Source organism: Lissotriton helveticus, chromosome 1_1 (assembly GCF_964261635.1).
Source record: "Lissotriton helveticus chromosome 1_1, aLisHel1.1, whole genome shotgun sequence".
Classification (NCBI taxonomy): Eukaryota; Metazoa; Chordata; class Amphibia; order Caudata; family Salamandridae; genus Lissotriton; species Lissotriton helveticus.
Window position 1 is genome coordinate 587,470,682 of NC_136057.1, and position 21,083 is coordinate 587,491,764.

Consider the following 21,083-nt stretch of genomic DNA (forward strand, 5'->3'; position numbering starts at 1 on the left):
GAGAAAAAAGGGGGGTCCCAAAACGTGTTTTTAACATTGAGTTTTCCATAGGGCGGTTGGCCTCACTTTTAGCCTGAACGGCTGAATGGATTTGCACGAAACTTGGCAAAATTGTAGGGACTGGTAGCCCGATGTGCCTTTTGTAGGTCTCAATATATGTGCTCCAGTGGATTTTGAGAAATTAACGTTTAAAAAAAGATATATATCTGTAACAGCGGACCGGGCAGCGCTCCGGTTCGCGTACTTTTCGCGCAACGGAGCTTTGTGAAGCGAAGCTGATTGGTTCTCCGGCGTCTGTAAACATTCCAAACAGTCCGTAGCGGCCGCCATCTTGTCTCTCGGTAGGATCGAGAGACAAGAGGAGGCCAAAGCGAAGGGGCAAATGACCATAAGGGGGCATAGTAGATTCTCGCTGACCCCCTAGGTTTGATGTGGAGGTTTTAAAAGGGCCCCGCGGGGCAAAAAAAAATAAAATAATAATAATCGAACGGCTGAATGGATTTGCACGAAACTTGGCAAAATTGTAGGGACTGGTAGCCCGATGTGCCTTTGCTAGGTCTCAATATATGTGCTCCAGTGGATTTTGAGAAATTAACGTTCAAAAAAAGATATATATCTGTAACAGCGCTCCGCTTCGCGTACTTTTCGCGTTACGGAGCTTTGCGAAGCTGATTGGTTCTTCGGCGTCTGTAAACATTCCAAACAGTCCGTAGCGGCCGCCATCTTGTCTCTCGGTAGGATCGAGAGACAAGAGGAGGCCAAAGCGAAGGGGCAAATGACCATAAGGGGGCATAGTAGATCCTCCCTGACCCCATAGGTTTGATGTGGAGGCTTTAAAAGGGTCTCGCAGGGCAAAAAAAATATATATCGTTTTTTTAGTTTTTTTGCGTGGAGTGCGCCCGGTTCGCGAACCGGGAAGCGTTCTGGGGAGCGTACTTTCTTGAAAATTAGTGAAAAAAGTTAGAGTAAAATAATAATTGTGAGTGATCAGATGTAGGGTAGCTCTGAGAAGAGCTTTTGGGTTTATGGTACATTTAGGTACTTATAAGTAGGTACCAATGCACATTCTTAAATTCAGAATGCAAATTCTGTTGCCCTCATCTGAGAAGTGAACTCCATCTCCTCTGTAGATATCTTGCATGTAGTAACGCAAGTTATTGTTGTACAGGGAGCCCATTCCATGGTCTCTCATGTAAGCTGAAATAGATTTGTTTACATGCTTCCTCGATTTCTCAATTTGTGGACAAAATTGGTTCGACCACCTCCATTTTTGTCTTTGGCATATATTTGAATATACCAAGGCAGTCTGAGGAAAAAGTGCCATCAATTGCTCAAAGGTGTCCTTTAAAAGCATTTCCAGACCTACCCCAGTCAAAGTGCCCAAATCATTACCTCCACAGTGCACAATTAACAGGTCAGGTTTTGGCAAATGCATAAAGGTTTTCACCAATGGTATCAATTGGTGACATTTTAATCCTCTGTGGCCAAACCACTTAATTTCCACATCTTGTAAATTGAGGTTAGGTAAATTCCTGTTTTCAGCGTACCTCTGAGCCCAATAGATGTAACTATGTCCAACAATCCAGACAGAAAACATGGCGAGAGAAGGTTCTCCTGCAGTCAGATGAAGTGTGGCAATGAAATGGCAGTTGAAAAAGTGAGAGTGTAAAATGAAAAAAACTGAGGAGTTTCTGTGTTAATGAAGCAGTAAGAGTGATTGGTGGATTTTGATTGCTGAAAACAGAAAGTTAGGGTGCATGGATGAGTTCTTTGAAAGATGTATTTTGAGTGGCGAAGAAAAAATCATTAAATGAAAGATTGCACTGGATATGCAGGTGCACTGAGAGTTCAGAGTTCAATTGCAACATTGTTGTGTGAACTTGGAAATACCAGAGGTCTTGCAAGAGGTGGTTGCTATGCAGAAAAAGCAGAGAGGGGGCAGAGGGGGGAAGGGTTTTGATTTGAAAAAAAGTGAGGGAAGAGTTTTGATTGGGTGACATGAGAGATATGTGTGAAGAATTACAGCATTTCTGTGCTTTTGATAGCTGCAGACTCTGGAGTGCATACCTTTTGCTCTGCTGAAGACAAATTGGTGTGTTTCTGAGACTGTTTTGAAACTCAAAGTATTTGCTAAGGTGAGAAAAGATTTCTTTAATTTAGATAGAAAATAGTGTGCTTTAAGGAGAAAATTATGAAGAAAGTTGTGTTTTTCAAATGTTGCTTTGTCTCAAGTGTTTTACAAATAGATTTTGTTTCTTTGAGAAATTGTAATTGGAGAAAATGTGAAGTATTAGTACTGACAGGGTTTTTATGTGCATAGGAGCTGTGGAGTGTTTTCAAATTATGACTTGTAAATCGTTTTTGAGAAAAAGCAATGGTTTTAATATTGATGACAAGGACATAATGGTGTCTGCTTCTTTATAAGGTAATTGAGAGTCTCTGATGTTATTTTTCCCATTTCAATGTAAGAAGTTTGTCTGTGGAGCAAATTGCTTGTAAATATGCTCCCACCTGTGCATGGCAAATTTAGATTTTGAATGTTTGCGTTACATAGGCATGTTAAAGGTGACTGAAACATGCTGTAAAGGCAATCAAAAAACGCTTTTATGTGTCTTAAGGACATTTTAAGTCATTTCCCCATGTGCAGTGTTTTCAAATTATGAGTTGAAAATCATTTTTGAGGTAAAGGAATGTTTTCAAAATTTATGTGCGCCATATGCCCCCAAATTTCTTTTTCAGGGGTGCAGCAGGGTGTTCTTGAGACACCCCTGCACCCTCGGAAAAATTCGTAATTTGCGATGAGGTAATTGCTAATCGCAAATTGCACCTTCATTCCTATGGGCCTCCTGCTGCATGGAAATGAATGGGTAATTTGTAATTAGCAAATAGCTCATCGCAAACTAGGAATGGTAAAGAATCGCTATTTATTCCTTAAAGTTCGCTATTTAGGAAATGCAAAAAACTTTGATGATACATATGGCGGTTCATCTCTAACAAGATAAGAAGCATAGGGATAGATTTATGATGACTGGCGCATCACCAGGGATGTGTTAGTCATTCTGTGCCGCTGTTCCGTCACCTATGGTGTGCTGCATTTACAATGCGGCGCATCATGGGGCAAAAACAGCACAGATGCGTGACGTATCTGTGCCGTAAAGGTGGCGCATTGCTGGAGTTGTATCGCAAGTGTGATGAAGCTCCAGCAAGGCTCAGGGGTGCCCCTGTCGCAGGGTTTCTGTTCTCACACAGAACTGTGGACAGAGGATTGGAACCTCGGCGAATTAGGGTGCCCCAAAACTCACCTTAGTAATCAAAAACCCCTTAGCAAGCTAGGTACAGTGTTACATTGGATATAACAAACTCTCAATGTTTAGACAATCCAGAATATGAACTTATAGTACCTCAGGATACGTGGAACTCATGAACAGTCGGTCGTTATATATTTCTTAGAAACCAGAACATGGAGTTAAGAAGAACACATGTGTATTTGAAATGTTTATTTACTAATGCCGTCTTCTCAGGCGTAGTATCTTAGATAATACAAGTACGCATATTATCAGTAGCAAAATTACCAGCATAGTTACTAGTACATAAAAAGCGAATGGTGACAGTATGTTAACATGCTGTAAATGAATAAGAGTTAGCAACACTTATAAGCAGCCGCGGGCCGTGGAGGGAGTTACGGTGGGGCAGGGAGACGGGGAGGGGGAGGGGCAGGGTGGAGAGGGCTCCACCCTGCCCCTCCCCCTCCCCGCCTCCCTGCCCCACCGTAACTCCCTCCACGGCCCGCGGCTGCTTATATCTCACCCTCCCTAATACACATATTATATTATTTGCTAAGAAGGTCTCTTTGTGTTGGTTTAGGGCGTGCCCATACTTTAGTGTCTTAGATTTGAAGGAATCACATCAGCATACACCAGCTCTCTCTTCATGTGAACCGCATCAAGTGTTGTGTATGTGTGTTCGGCAAAGCAATATAAAACCCGCCTCATGCCCAGAATTGGCAGAAGCTGCACTTATGTTATGAGTATGAAGTCGTGGAGATCAGACCTCATAACAATTCTGTATCGTGTTGTTCTTGAAACTTCAGCACTCGCTGTACAGATATAGTTTAACAAGTAAAGCAGATAGTAGAGCAATAACATATTATTCTCATGTAAATCACGATGAACTATTAGGTTGAAAGCTAAAGCAACAACTAAGTGTCGTGTGCAGAAGTTGCAAAAAAGGAAAAATGGCGTTTAAACCGGTAATGAGCCCATGCTAACTTAACACGGTGTAAAGATATCCAGGATCTACATGACACCTCCCCATGATCTGGAAACAAACTGAATAAGATAATAGAAGTGCCATCTCATGAGAGCAGATTGCAACTTTATATGTGCACGGTCCGCAAGGTAAAACATTAAAAACTAGCAAAATTTAATGCTAAAGAAAAATAAAACAGCCAACTACTTTATCGAGGCTTAAGCCAATTGGCAAGCTAAATAATAAAAACTTGACAAATAAGTCAATGAATTGTCAATGAAATGCTAGTACTCAGCATATCAAACATGAAAAAGGTCTATGACATAACTGTGTATGCAAAATAAGCTGCAACAGCCTCCAATAGGAAGTCACCGTCTTCATCCGAAAAGAGTTCAGCCATCCAATTTAAAAGCGGAAAAGAACATACGTGCTCTCCCAGCACCGGATCCTCTATCACCATCAGAGGACAGCTCGGTGGGTTTTCAAGAAAGCTCTGTTCCAAGAAAGACTGTGTTGCCGCCAGTAAATTCCAGGGACCAATTAGTCCATGCATCAATGCCACAGCCATAATCCTTTCGCCAGGACAAACCAACTCGTGAGTAATGATAGGAGTCATCAGCTGATTAAAGTCGACGTCAGGAGAAACCGGTCCGCAGAGACACAAATCAATGGCCCAATCGAAATCACAGGTCAGGCAGTGAAATACAGGCTGGACACAGGTGAAGTAGGAGAATCGAAAAGATAATCCATATGCCGTGCTTAATATCGCCAACGGCATTGTGCCATAATATTCAAGCATGCGATTGCGGAACAGCGTCAGCAGCTGCAGGGCGGGAGCTTGCACAGGAGGGACATCCATATTTAAAAATGTAAAAAAGCACAAGAGCGTCCGTTGGTAATGCAAGTAAAAATGGGAATCCACCAAGCACAGTGGAAAAAATAGAATGAAAGAAAGCAGGGATGACTCCAAAGATTTTCTCAAATGAAGTCACAAGACCACTGGTAACAACTTTAAAAAAGTGCGCCAGGCCCTTTGTGGAGGACGCGTTAAAGATAGTCCGAACCATGTCGCTGAAATGCAAAGGCGAATCAGTATTTAAAAGGGTCTGCACCTCTGTACGGGTGTTCGCTATGTGAAGCACGAAAGTTTCACGGGCCGAACTCAAGGCCACCTCTCTCTGAGACAAAAGAGCACTTATTCTTGCCATGCCGTTGAAATGTGCTCCCAAGGTTGGTATTTGTGGCCAGATTGAAAACTCCCTATGTTCATGTGTGGGAGGAAATAGAACATTTCTGCAGCAAATAACCCGTTCACTTACTGTTACGATAAAAGGAATACTTTTAATTAACCCAGAACAATCTTCATTATTGAGCATCAAATAACTACCATTTTCCAACAACTTGAACGTGGGGATGATAGCAGGAACTGGCGTGCCTTGCAACACGCAAGCCATATTTGGTCGGTGTTTGTTGCATGAACCGTGTAACTGTATGTGCCTACACATTAGTGAATGATCTGGCGTCTCAGTGCATTCCTCTCCATTCAGATAAACTTCTTGAAAATCTGTATGTGTATGGAAGCGACCAGACCTCATGAAGAAAACCACTACCTAAAGGTTCATAACGACCTATTGGTATATATTTCATACAATTTGAAAACTTATATAAAGCAAAAGGCAGCGTTATTAAACCGTGGATAAAGCACGTTGCCAAAGCAGCCAACCTTTTGGATTTATACTGGAAATGTTAAAGGAAGAATTACGGAGTAGGGCCTGTAAATCTTTAATGGACAACCGAGTAAAATTACTCCAACCATCATATTCCTCTAACTCCGGGATAGTAGGGGTGTTTAATTTTTTAGAAGTAGCCAATCCAAAGCATTTGGTCTGGGAAATTGTTTCATTCACAAACAACATATGATTTGGGATGAGACATGCACGGTGCAAAGCCTCAGTGCCTTGTACCTGCCAGGTTCGTGAACCCCAAACTGATGTAGATCCTGGATATCTTTACACTGTGTTAAGTTAGCATGGGCTCATTACTGGTTTAAACGCCATTTTTCCTTTTTTGCAACTTCTGCACACGACACTTAGTTGTTGCTTTAGCTTTCAGCCTACCTGCGTCAAGATCTATGCCTGCTTCAAGCAGGCGCAGGGTTTTGATGCAGCTTTGTCCTATCTGATTGTAAATGCGGCACACCGTGGGTGGCAGAGCAGCGGTGCACGTTAACTGGTGCATCCCTGGGGATGTGCTAGTTAATATAAATCTGCCCCTTTACATTTAATTATGTGCAGGGGACACAGAGTCGGTGAGGTTTATCCAAGGTTAAGAAGAGATGAGTCCTGTTCAGTGAAAAATTGGAGATAGGCTTCACCTCCTCTGCTCCTCAGCATCGTTGGACATGGTTAAATAATAGCTGCAAAATGTTACTCTTGTTAAACAATTTTACTATTATAATCTCTGAGATTTGTCTCTTACTGTGCAACATCTCATTGTTGTTATCTTTCTTTAAAGATAAAGACAACATCAACATGAGCGACAATCAGCAATCAGTTGATTTCGACCTCATCATTGAACTCGTAATTGAAACATCAGTGGATGTTGATCCCTTGGATGATTTCAATCCTGAGGATGAAGAAGAACGTGATGAGGATGCAGATTTGTCAGAATTGTATGACATAGGATGGGAAGCTGACGTGCTTGAGCCTATGGAACTATAAACATTTATTTTATAAATTTATAATAAATAAAAAGTAAATATGTAAACCGTTTAATTTAAAAATAAAGACACCTTCAAAAACAGGTTATGTGTAGTGTCTTCAATAAAATATTAAAATATGGTCATAAAATTAGATCAGATTCATATATAAAACAGCACAGGTAAAATGAATATAAATTCCATTTCTTTTCTGCTATTTCTGTATTCTAAATTTGCCATGTACAAAAAATTCTTCTATGTAAAAATGTTAAGTAGTGTGTTAAGTTTTTGATGACTGTTATTAATTTACTGTTGGGTAATAGTGGTTAATAACATTTTTTATTATATTTTACCACAGATTCAACTGCAGATTATTTCAAGATTTTAGGATGCCAAGCAAAGAAAGAGTGAGAAAGGCTGCAAAACGTCAAAGACAGCAGGTGAATGAAAAAAAGCAGCAGTCCTCTAACAAAAAGATTTGTCAAGTCACCAAGAAAGCACCGGGTAAGAGTACAAAAACATTCATAAGAAATATCTCTAGTAAAAAAAATATTACTACAGAAAATGTTTCAGTCCAGAAAAGGAGAAGCAATTCAAACGGTAAGGAAAGGCCAATGAGAAATGTTACTGCTAGAGTAAGAGATAACTCTATGCATGAAAGTAGAAGGAAACAACAGTTTAGGGACATTCGTAAACGAATGTTCCGCAACAGGATAATTGGCAATTTGTTAAAAAATATTAAGAAAGGTCAACAGAAAGTGGTTTTTTATAAGAGAAAAAAAATAGTTGAGAAAGTTATTGATCAGGCATTTGAAATTAAACGTAAGTTATTTATTTTGACAATCAATAGAGTTAGGAAGTTAAGTAAGGCAATTTATGATTTCAAAAGAAATAGTAGATGGAAGAGAATAGTTAATCGTAGTAATTTTTGTGAAGTTTTTTCTGGAGAATGGATGCATAGTTCAAGCTCTGAGGCATTTTTTAATGAGGAGAGTTATTTCCAGGATAATGATTTGGTGCATGCAGTTGACACCAGTGGTCGAGCTTATGAAGTGAAAGATGGTTGTCCAGTTGAAAAAGAAAAACTTGTGACAACAGAGATAGAAGAGGTGTTAGGTAATGAGGTTTTAGGGAGACGTCCTAAGGGTCCTGTGTACACCTGGAAGTGTAGTAGTATTTGCAGTGTACGACAGGATTCCATCAATTTGCTTTGTGATTTTATACGGTCATTTAATAAGAAAAGTTTGAAGCAGAAAATGAAGTTGTTGCAAGAATTAGATCCTTGCAGAGTGAGAGAAGTGATAGGTTTGCATGGTCATTCACTGGCTTGTCTTTCCAGGAGAGTATGCCAGAGTGTTTTTCATCATTTCAGGATGCTAGCAGTGCATCATAATAAAGTGAGGAAATTAGTTAGAATGTTGTATTATGCTAAGAGTCCAGCAATTATGCTTAAACAATTATGCGCTGCTCTTTTGCATGGTTCTGAAATAGATGTGAAGAATATATGTGAAGAAATTGAGTTTTGTTACTTTGGAAGTAAAGAGGATAATGTTGAAATTGACCAAGAAGAAGAGAGTAATGTGGAAGATAGTGTACAGGTTTCCAGTACAGATAATTTCCAGAGGGAAATTGCGACGTTTGAGGTGAAATCAAGTGAGAGGCCAAATTTCACTTGTGTGTGTTGTCGACGCACTTATTATAAGAATCAGACTAAGTTAGTGGATTTATATGGAAAAAGTGAAAGGGAAAATAATAGTGAATGGAAGGATTTTACAACATACTTGATGGTAGAAAATTGTTTTGATTTGGGATTGGATCAACGTGTGTACTTATTGTTGTAACAAATTAAATCAAAACCAGATGCCTGCTAGAGCAGTTCATAATAATCTGGAATTGGTTGAGATTCCTTCTGAATTGAAGGATTTAAATACTTATGAATCTATTTTGATTCAAAGTATCCATCCCTTTCAGGCTATTGTAAGAATGGAGCCAAAGACAGGGAAATTGCCTCCATCAGATTTACAGAGAGGATTAAAGGGAAGAGTTGTTTATTTGCCTCTAGATTTGAAGAAAAACATTAACACAATTGGAGTAGAAAAAGTGGAAGAGGAACCTCTTGTTATCTTAGTTAATGGGGTTCCGACAAAGAATAAGAAAATATGGCAAGATTTAGTAGATGTTAGGAAAGTCAAAAGGGCAACATTGTATTTGAAAAAATATAATAAATACTATAAAAATGTATAGGTTGCAGAAGAGGAAGTAAGTGAGGAAGAGGATAGCGATTTGTGTGCTGGTCAAATTAAGAAAGTAGAACCCTGTACTAGTGAAGAAATATATGAACATTATAGTGTTCATCCTTTGCATTCCAAGGAAGTCATGGGGAATGCTATTGAGTTGTTTCAAATGAAACAAGCGAAAGGGAGTCCCATTAGTGTTTGGGAGGAAAGTTTGGAAGCTCGGTGTTTCCCACAGCTTTTTCCAACAGGTCAGGGAGGAAGATATGATGAGCGACCTCATCAAATTCCTGCTTCTGAATACCGGACTTTGCGATTGTATGCAGGAGATCCTAGGTTTCGACAATGCATTCCTTATTTGTTTCATCTCTGTTTGAAAGCGATCTGTCTGGACTGTCATATGCAGTGAACCACATCTTGAAAAGTGGTATACACATGCAAAACATCTCGGCAAGTGACTTTATGGATAAAGTCAATGTCCAAGACAGTATTTTGGATTCTCACCTGATTAATCTCATGGCGTGTCAGCGTGGTACTAATGAGTACTGGTACCGTCGTCATGGTGATTTAAAATGTATGCTGAGGAACTTAGGAACTCCCACATGGTTCCTCACTTTGAGCTGTGCTGAGTATGGCTGGGAAGACTTACTTGAATTTCTACGAGAGGCAAATGCTAACGTAGAAAACATCGAATTCAAGACACCCGGAGAACTGTGCTCTTTGGATCCAGTCAATGTATGTAGGTACTTCAATCATAGATTTGAAGGTATGATGTCTTTCATCATGAATAAGAAGAATCCACCTCTTGGAGAGGTTTTGGATTTCTTCTGGAGGAAGGAGTACCAAGCAAGAGGTGCTCCTCATATACATATGTTGCTGTGGATCAAGGATGCACCTAAATTTGGAACGGATGCAGAAGACTCAGTGATGAGTTTCATAGAACAGTATTCTACGTGTGCTGTTCCAAACGCAAAGGAGAAAAAAAGCCTAAGAGAAAAAGTTCTACGTTTCCAAAGCCATCGATGTGGAAAGTACTGTCGTCGTAAATTCCGGAACAAAGACAAGTTCTACACCAAATGTCGTTTCGGCTTTCCACGACCGGTGATTTCTAAAGGAAGAGTGAACAGTTTGATGTCTTCGCTGCGACATAATGTGATGAAGAAATCACCTAAAAACACATACAATTTGAAGAGGAACGACGACGATACGCAGCTGGTGATCTCCCTATCGCACGCGCCTTGTCTTGCTGCCGATGGCTTCCGCTCGTGCATGAAAGATCTTGCCGAGTGGATGGCTATCAACTGTTTGAAGCTTAATGGCAGCAAGACAGAGGTGCTGGTGGTGGGGAGAGCCCAGTCTGCCTGGTCGTCGGCATGGTGGCCACCATGTCTTGGACCAACCCCAACCCCCTGTCAAGAGGCACGTAATCTGGGGGTGTGATTTGATGCGGGTCTTACTTTTGGCCCCCAGATCAACCGGGTGGTAGGAGTCTGGTTTGGGATTCTGAAGAAACTGAGAAAGGTCCTAGACTTACTCCCGATCGGTGCCCGTCAAACCTTGGTCCATGCCCTGGTGACAGCTAGGTCGGATTACGGGAACCTGTTGTACCTGGGGGCTCCGGAAAAAAGTATGGCACGCCTGCAAGTGCTGCAGAATGCGGCAGCTCGTTTGATTCTCAGGTTGCCCAAAAGGGCGCCTTCTAAGGCGGCCCTCCAGAAGCTACACTGGCTCCCCGTGAGGAGAAGAGTGGAATATAAAGCCCTCTGCACCTGTCATCGAATATTGAATGGCAGGGCGCCCGACCCTCTGAATAAACTGATCGAAGTGTATCATCCAACACGAGCGCTTAGATCCGCTGGGGGCGGTCTACTGAGGATCCCCAGAGTTAAGAAAGCACGCATGGGAGGTAGGTCCTTCAGATGCTTAGCGGCAAGTAACTGGAATAAACTACCAGTGGACCTGCGCTTGGAACCGGAGGAAGCTAGGTTCCGAGCAAAACTGAAAACATTCCTTTACTCTAAATAAGTGTCCGCTTTGCTTCTGTGCTCCCTGCTCGCTGCCTCTCCCTCTTTTAGCGCGTGGACACGCCGGTGTGCGTAACGCAGCGCTCTACAAATGTCCCAATAATAATAATAATAATAAGGAACGAAGAGTCTAAGTACATCAACGACTACAACCCGGTGATTTTGTCCATGTGGAATGCTAACATGGATATACAGTTTGTGGCTGATAACTGTATGGCTGTGGCTCGGTATGTGACATCTTACATCACCAAAAAAGAGAAGACAGAATTGAAGGATATGTGGGAGGACATTTCCCATGAAAAGAGCCTCAGCAACAAGTTGTACAGTTTCAGTCTGAAGATGTTGTAGCATCGAGAAATCGGAGCTTACGAATGTTCTGACCGGTTGTCTTCAGCAAGTCTCTATGCCAAGTCCAGGAGTATCGTTTGGGCGAGTGTTGGTCTTGCTGCAACGCGTAATCGAGTTCTGAAACCTGTGCGGGAAATTGAGTATTTGGCGGAAAAGGAGCCAAACAGTACCGACATTTTGAAGAGCAACATGTTGGATACATATTATCCAAATCGAAGCAGTCACCTCGAGAATGTTTGTCTGTATGAGGTTCTGCAAAATTACATATTCAAGAGGACCATCAAAGAAGATACTGAGAAAGGAGTGTATGCTGTAATAGGAAGTGAGGGATGTCTGGTCAAGCAAAGAAAATGCCACTTGATAAACCATCGAAAATTGAGTGGCGAATCTCCTGCAAAAAAAGGAGTTTTTCTATTTAGCACTTTTGCAACTTTTTAAGCCTTGGCGTGCAGAAGAGGAACTGCTTGGAGATTTCCTTTGTTACGAAGACTCATTCAATGCTGCCAAGGAGACCATAGAATGTCCTGCTTTTCCCAAATATGTAGAAATGTTGAATGTGGAAATTGAGCAGGAAGCAACGATTGCAGCCGAGATTGCCAGAGACAGTTCTCAGGACAGTCAGAGCTCTGCTTCATTGAGTCAGGATCCACTAGGAGGACCTCTTATCGAAAATGAAGCTGCCACTGCTATGAATGAAGTGGAAAGAGCCATGGCACATGCTCAGGAGGGTGCGGTTAACTTAGAAGAGTTGGAAAGACAACTCAACGTTGAGCAGAGGAAAATATATGACGAACTTACCATGCAAATTGATCATGGATTAAGTCATGACAAGAAAGAGTGCTCATATACGTCGTTGAAGCCTGTCCGACTGTACGTGAGTGGAGAAGCAGGAACTGGAAAAAGTTTCCTTATTAAAGCAATTTCATGTTATTTGCAGGAAAGGACAGAGTCATCGCTGTCTTGTGTTGTCACCGCTCCAACTGGACTGGCAGCACATAACATTAAAGGGATTACTTTACATCGTTTACTGATGCTGCCAGTGGAGCATGACAACAAATTAGAATATCACAAGCTATCTGGAGATGCTTGTTTTGAAGTTTCAAGAGTCTTGAGGAAAATGAAACTTCTTATCATTGACGAAGTAAGCATGGTTTCCAATGTCATGCTTGCCTTTGTGCATTTGAGAATGCAAGAAGTTCTCAAAACAGAGTATGATGTGTTATTTGGTGGCAAACACATCATTGTTTTCGGAGATCTTCTGCAGCTGACACCAGTGAAAGGGCAACCTGTGTTCAAAATGCTCACGCATGAAGATACCAGGAAGTGCTTAGGGAGCATTGGCAACGTCAATATATGGTTAAACTTCAATTATGCTGAACTGCATGAAAATATGCGTCAGGCAAAGGATGAAGTTTACAAGACTATTCTACAAGATGTTAGAATTGGAAAAGTGACCGAGCATGGGAAAGAAGCTTTACATGCACGATTACTGACAAATTTATATCCAGACGAAGATGTTGTGCCGAGGAATATTTTTCAGAAAGTTACTGAGAAAAAATCTGGAATATGTTTGATGCCAACTCTTGCAGAATGTGCCAAATTCAACAACAAAATGTTGCATTTAGAAAAGCAAGAGATTGTGAAACTGGAAGCTATTGACAGAGTAGAGCATATGGGATCAACAATTATTTTGTCTGAGAATCTGAAAACAAAATTGGATTCATTAGAGAAGAGTATATCTAAAACTGCGGGTTTTGAAAAGACTCTGAATGTGTGCTTGAACTGCCGTATGATTTTAAGAAGGAATTTACATGTTGAAAGAGGTCTGGTAAATGGATCAATGGGTAATGTTGTTGATTTTGTGAAATACAGAAATAGAGATGGAATTGAATTTTTAAAAATTAAATTTGATGGCATTGAGGAAGTACAGCTTATTGCTCGTTGTTCTGCTAGATTTTTGCTTGTAAAAGACTTATATGTTCGTCGTAAGCAGTTTCCTGTTTGCTTGGCATATGCGGTGACAATCCATAAATCGCAAGGTTTAAGTGTAGACTGTGCATTGGTGAATATTGGCAGTTCTGTGTTCAAGGAGGGTATGGCATATGTGGCATTGTCACGAGTTAGAACTTTATCGGGATTGTACTTGATTGAGTGTGATGTCACAAACATTTGTGCGGATCTAGATTGTGTTAAGGAATACAATAGGTTAAGAAGAGAGTATGCGCCACATTTGCCTCAGTATCCTTTGTTTGAGAAACGTGTGGTAGGCCGGAAACGAAGAAATGTGACCAATACTGGGGAGGTTGTAGCAAAAAGACGAAAAGTCGATGAACCTGAAATTATAAGCAGGAACAAAAAGGATTCTGTTGAAGATGTTGTTGGTTTTCAATTTGAAAACAGTTCTGGTGTCAACTGCTATGCTAATGTAGTGGTTAATGTTTTGTTTTCTCTAGAAAATGTAAAAGAAGAGATTGTGGTCAATTCTGATCAAAGATTTTGCAGTTTGTTAAATTCTGTGTTAGAGAAATGTAGCACTGATAGAACAAACATAGAAAGTGTGTCTGAAATTCGAAATCTGTTAGACAGATGTTCAGGCCAAACACAATTCTCTCAAAATAGTCAGCAAGATTGTCAGGAGTTTTTAATGTATATGCTTGATGTATTGCATGATGAAGGTGTAGATGTAGATCACCTGTTTGGGCTTTCTTATCAATGGCAGCATGACTGTGAGAACTGTAGGGTATCAAGTACTACTAGTGTAGACTCAGAAAGATTTATATATTTAACTTTGCCAGACAGTAAATCAGTCTCTTTTAATAAGCTAGTAAAAGCAGCTGATCACAACATGGAGTGTAGCCAATGTAAATCTGAAATGATGTCCACATTATTTATACGAACATATGGCCAGTATGTCATTTTAATGTTCCAACGATGTAGGCCTGATGGAACAAAATTGACAACTTTAATTAAAAATTTTGTGGCTTCACAGTTGTCAATATCAGGAAGGACTTTTGTAACTGTAGCAATTATATATCATGATGGTCCTTCAATAACATCAGGACATTATACAGCTTATTTAAAGTGTAGAAATGGCTGGTCATTCTGCAATGATTCTGTTTTAATTTTCACAAAAAAATTGCCGTATGACCTTAAAAACTCTTACCTGGTGTTTTTAAAACCAAAATTTTAGGGAAAGAATCTCGGGATGTGCTCTGAGGAATTTCAAGAAGTTCTAATGGCTCCTACACGATTTGGCCTTGAGGATAAGTGTAGTACAGAGACATAACTTCTTACCATAACACTGGACGTCATGGAGAAATACGTGCACTTTGAATGAGTTCAGAAAAACTGTTTCTTTTTATAAGCTAATTGAAGCAGTCAATCAAAACATGGAGTAGAGGGAATGTAAGTCTGCAATGCTGTCTACTGTTTTACATTGCTTTGTCATTAAATGTGATGTAGAGAATTAAATAATTGTACTAGTCATAAAGGTAGTGTAAGTCTGCTTCATAGTAAGCAGTATCAGTGTGATAGGAAATGTAGAACATGATTGAGCAAGAAGGGGAAGATATTACTAGTCCAGGATTGTGAAAATGATCTTCAACATTTTAATTGTGAAAGTTGCGGAAATACAACATGACGGGATTGGCTTAAAAGAATTCTAAGAGTTATAAATGGCTCAGACACGATTTGGCCTTGTGGAAACGTGTGGTAGAGAGCGAGAAGTCATTTATTGTATGTAACATTTTTTTGAAAACGATGGAGGTTTTCTTTCAGAAAGTGGCGGGTTGAAAGTAATAAGAGCACAACAGAGTGTAAGCTGTTCATAGGACATCCTTGGCCGTCATGGAAAGTAAGTTAACTTTAAGGAGTTCTGAATTCTGATTTGTTATGTTGTATGGGTTTTTTAAACACAATCATTTTGATTGTGTTTTTTTTCCCCCGCTGTTATATGATGAATACCTTCAAGTCACTGTTTTAGTGAAATTTGATACATTCTGAGAACAGCAAAAATAAACCATTTAACATTAATAATTAATTCTGTTCTGTTTGCATTTATGATGTACATGTAGAACTGTGTAGGAGGCATGGAGAAGGTGAGGCTTCTGTAAGTGTCAAAGTTGTTGCATACAGTGCTCATATTCTACGTAGTCTTTTATATTTCATTACTTTCACTGTTTCTGACTGATCTAAATTTTTTTTTTAAAAAGAACAGTAAGTATAAGGGAAGGAAACAGACAATTATGTTAAAAGAAACACAGCTATAGGGAATAAACTAGGGATACTGTTACCCGCAATCCTCTGCTGATGATGTCACTGAGCATGTCATGAATGATGTAATATGTGACATCATCAGCAGTGGATTACGGGTAATAGTATCTCTAGTTTACTCCCCTATAGCTGTCTTTCTTTTAACATAACTGTCTGTTTCCTTCCCTTATACTTACTGTTCTTTTTTTTTAAAAAATGTTTTTGGTTCGCTTCCGGTTCGCGTACCGGGGAGCGAACTGGGAAGCGAACTAAGAGAAATAGAGGTTGGCACAGTTCCAAATATTGTACCAATTTTTTAATAACGGGGAGGTAGTTCTGAAAAGAACTTTTTTTTTATTGTTTTTGTTGTTTTATATTTTTTTTATTATTTTTCTGAATTTTTTTTACTTTTTTTGAATTTTTCTGAACAGTTTTATATTTTTTTGTTTTTTTTTCGGAGGGGGCAACGAAAACGATTCATTGTAAAGGGCTCAACAGGAGCAACAAAACAAAAAAAAGAATTTATTATTTGGGGCGTTTCATACAAACTTGCATATGATAGTCAATAGCTCTGTTGATCAGAGTGATGCTACTTTCTCCGTAGCAAATGAATCCACTGCAATGTACGCAGACTTGTTTTACTTCACGAAATCTCGTTTGTATATTTGGCACCATCTCCCTGGCCTCTGGTCCCGTTACTTCCGGTACAACAGATCTTCTGGCCATAATAGGGAGATTATCTAGGTCGTTACGAAACTGTGCAGCACTGTAGTTGTTAGGATGCCACCTAGTCATATGGCGATGCATTGTGTAGTTTCCGAAACTGTATTTTTTGTCGGTCCCTCTGGACAGTCTATCTTGACATATAAGGCAAGTTACGTATCTTGCATTTACTTTTTTCTGACCTTTGGGAATTTTAAAAAATTGCCAAATGAAGTTTTCTTTCCGGTGAGACGTCCTGGGCTCCTCAGGCAAAAAGTGCCTCTCTTCGTGCTCGTCGTCCTGTTCCTCTTCTTCCTCTTCTTGCTGAATTATAACTTCAGCAGGTGGTCCACTCTTCCTTGGATGTGGTGGAGGTGGTGGGGAAGCACCAGCTGAAGCTACTAAAGAAGCCATTGCTCACTGGTAACAAAGGGTCTTTCTCTCACAATGATGAAAGTCAGAGTGAGGAAAGAAGGAGGGATTTTCATCATTTGGGAAAAACAATAGTTCTCAACCAATGAAAAGTGTTCATTTTAGATTATATGACCTAGTCTTACATCATTAGGAAACCAAAAGTGAAATGAACCAATGAAAAGTGTTATTACCAAGTCACATGACCTGCTGTGTTTACGTTACGCGCTTTGCAGGGCCTCCCGGTTTGCTTCCAGAAACCTGTGCTTTGCGACTCGGTAAGCGTACCAGTTCGCTAACATAGCACGTCATATGACGTATCACGCGACAACGCGAAACGTCATGCGGACGGGAGGCGTCACGATGTTGTTTTCTAATGCAGCAGTTGCGGTAAAGAAACATTTACCGGCTCGCGGTCTATTTCGCGGCATCAAGGTCAGCTAACGGGAAGCTTCCCGATTCGCGAAGCGGGAACGAAGAAAAAAATATTTTAAAAAAAAGTTATTAATAAACATATAAAATATATTTTTGGATTTAAAGAAGAATACATTTTACAGCTACAGATATTAGCTGTTAAAAAACCAATGAAATTCACTGAAAAAACCATAGGTTATAGACCATATATAGTTAGGAATTAGCATTTACAAAACCTTGAAAATTCACTGAAAAAACCATAGGTTATAGACCATATATAGTTAGGAATTAGCATTTAGAAAACCTTATTTTACTCACACAAAACCATTGAAATTCATATATAGTTAGTTGCACTAACTATATATCGCGCACCCGCAATCCACTGCTGATGATGTCACATATTACATCATTCATGACATGGTCAGTGACATCACTGATGACATCACTGATGACATCTCAAATGACATCACTGATGACATCACTGATGACATCTCAAATGACATCACTGATGACATCATGACACACCAATACCAGTTACTACATACGCACTCACTGATTCCTACGTCTACACACACATTCACTCATTCACCCATACAATCACTCATACATACAGTCACTCATTATTACAACACTATCATATGCACTCATACACCTATGCAGACAGTCACACACTGCCACTCATCCATGGAGTTACTCACACACCAAGTCAGTCCTGTAAAGAATCAATCACACTTCCATTTCTTCATCTATACAGTTAAACACAGAACACCATACTTCAGTGACATCACTGATGACATCACTAATGACATCTGAAATGACATCACTGATGACATCTCAAATGACATCACTGATGACATCATGACACACCAATACCAGCTACTACATACGCACTCACTGATTTGTACGTCTACACACACATTCACTCATTCACCCATACAATTACTCATACATACAGTCACTTATTATTAGAACACTATCATATGCACTCATACACCTAGTCAGTCCTGTGAAGAATCAATCACACTTCGATTTCCTCATCTATAGTTAAACACAGAACACCATACTTTTCACACATATACTAACACATACTTACTCTCTTATACAATCACTGATACAAGTACACATTGATATGCACAGAGTCACACACCTCCCAGCCAGCCACACACACACTCAGTCTTCCATACATCCAGTCATTCTTCAATATGTAAAACTTATTTAAACTTTACAAAAACACACAGACACTAGATGATGTCATCAGTGATGTCATTTGAGATGTCATCAGTGATGTCATCAGTGATGTCACTGACCATGTCATGAATGATGTAATGTGTGACATCATCAGCAGTGGATTGCGGGTGCGCGATATATAGTTAGTGCAACTAACTATATATGGAATTTCAATGGTTTTGTGTGAGTAAAATAAGGTTTTCTAAATGCTAATTCCTAACTATATATGGTCTATAACCTATGGTTTTTTCAGTGAATTTTCAAGGTTTTGTAAATGCTAATTCCTAACTATATATGGTCTATAACCTATGGTTTTTTCAGTGAATATATATATATATATATAGGTTTCTATGTTTAGGATAGTTTGTGTATAGGTGTAGTTTATGTTATTGTATGAAAATGTGTATTAAGGAGGTTGATGTTTAACATGTTTGTGATGGTATATAAGTTAAGCTAAGGTAGTTTTAAATATATTTTAGGATAAGGTAGTGTAGTTTAGGTAGCATAGTTTAGTCTATGTGTATTTTAAGTTAGATAAGTGAGTTAGTGTAGTCTATGTATGATAAGTATTATTTCTAAATTAAAAAGCTATCTTTACTATGCACAAGTCTACTTCATGATTTAATGTGTAGGAGTTGTCAGATCTGCTTAGATTGTGTTAAATACATGCAGTTGGGTTTGCAATCAGTGTTTGTAGACATGTGAGACTAGGAGAAACACCTATGGAGAGGAGCCTGTCTAGCGTGGCATTGAATCCCTTAAGGGATCTTCAAACATAGTTGAGCACTGTAACTGGCACTCTCGGTGTGAATGGATACACAGCCCTAAACAGGTATTCACCTACTGTTACCGTGTGATAGAACAAACATAGAAAGTGTGTCTGAAATTCGAAATCTGTTAGACAGATGTTCAGGCCAAACACAATTCTCTCAAAATAGTCAGCAAGATTGTCAGGAGTTTTTAATGTATATGCTTGATGTATTGCATGATGAAGGTGTAGATGTAGATCACCTGTTTGGGCTTTCTTATCAATGGCAGCATGACTGCGAGAACTGTAGGGTATCAAGTACTACTAGTGTAGACTCAGAAAGATTTATATATTTAACTTTGCCAGACAGTAAATCAGTCTCTTTTAATAAGCTAGTAAAAGCAGCTGATCACAACATGGAGTGTAGCCAATGTAAATCTGAAATGATGTCCACATTATTTATACGAACATATGGCCAGTATGTCATTTTAATGTTCCAACGATGTAGGCCTGATGGAACAAAATTGACAACTTTAATTAAAAATTTTGTGGCTTCACAGTTGTCAATATCAGGAAGGACTTTTGTAACTGTAGCAATTATATATCATGATGGTCCTTCAATAACATCAGGACATTATACAGCTTATTTAAAGTGTAGAAATGGCTGGTCATTCTGCAATGATTCTGTTTTAATTTTCACAAAAAAATTGCCGTATGACCTTAAAAACTCTTACCTGGTGTTTTGAAAACCAAAATTTTAGGGAAAGAATCTCGGGATGTGCTCTGAGGAATTTCAAGAAGTTCTAATGGCTCCTACACGATTTGGCCTTGAGGATAAGTGTAGTACAGAGACATAACTTCTTACCATAACACTGGACGTCATGGAGAAATACGTGCACTTTGAATGAGTTCAGAAAAACTGTTTCTTTTTATAAGCTAATTGAAGCAGTCAATCAAAACATGGAGTAGAGGGAATGTAAGTCTGCAATGCTGTCTACTGTTTTACATTGCTTTGTCATTAAAAGTGATGTAGAGAATTAAATAATTGTACTAGTCATAAAGGTAGTGTAAGTCTGCTTCATAGTAAGCAGTATCAGTGTGATAGGAAATGTAGAACATGATTGAGCAAGAAGGGGAAGATATTACTAGTCCAGGATTGTGAAAATGATCTTCAACATTTTAATTGTGAAAGTTGCGGAAATACAACATGACGGGATTGGCTTAAAAGAATTCTAAGAGTTATAAATGGCTCAGACACGATTTGGCCTTGTGGAAACGTGTGGTAGAGAGCGAGAAGTCATTTATTGTATGTAACATGTTTTTGAAAACGATGGAGGTTTTCTTTCAGAAAGTGGCGGGTTGAAAGTAATAAGAGCACAACAGAGTGTAAGCTGTTCATAGGACATCCTTGGCCGTCATGGAAAGTAAGTTAACTTTAAGGAGTTCTGAATTCTGATTTGTTATGTTGTATGGGTTTTTTAAACACAATCATTTTGATTGTGTTTTTTTTCCCCCGCTGTTATATAATGAATACCTTCAAGTCACTGTTTTAGTGAAATTTGATACATTCTGAGAACAGCAAAAATAAACCATTTAACATTAATAATTAATTCTGTTCTGTTTGCATTTATGATGTACATGTAGAACTGTGTAGGAGGCATGGAGAAGGTGAGGCTTCTGTAAGTGTCAAAGTTGTTGCATACAGTGCTCATATTCTACGTAGTCTTTTATATTTCATTACTTTCACTGTTTCTGACTGATCTAAAAATTTTTTTTTT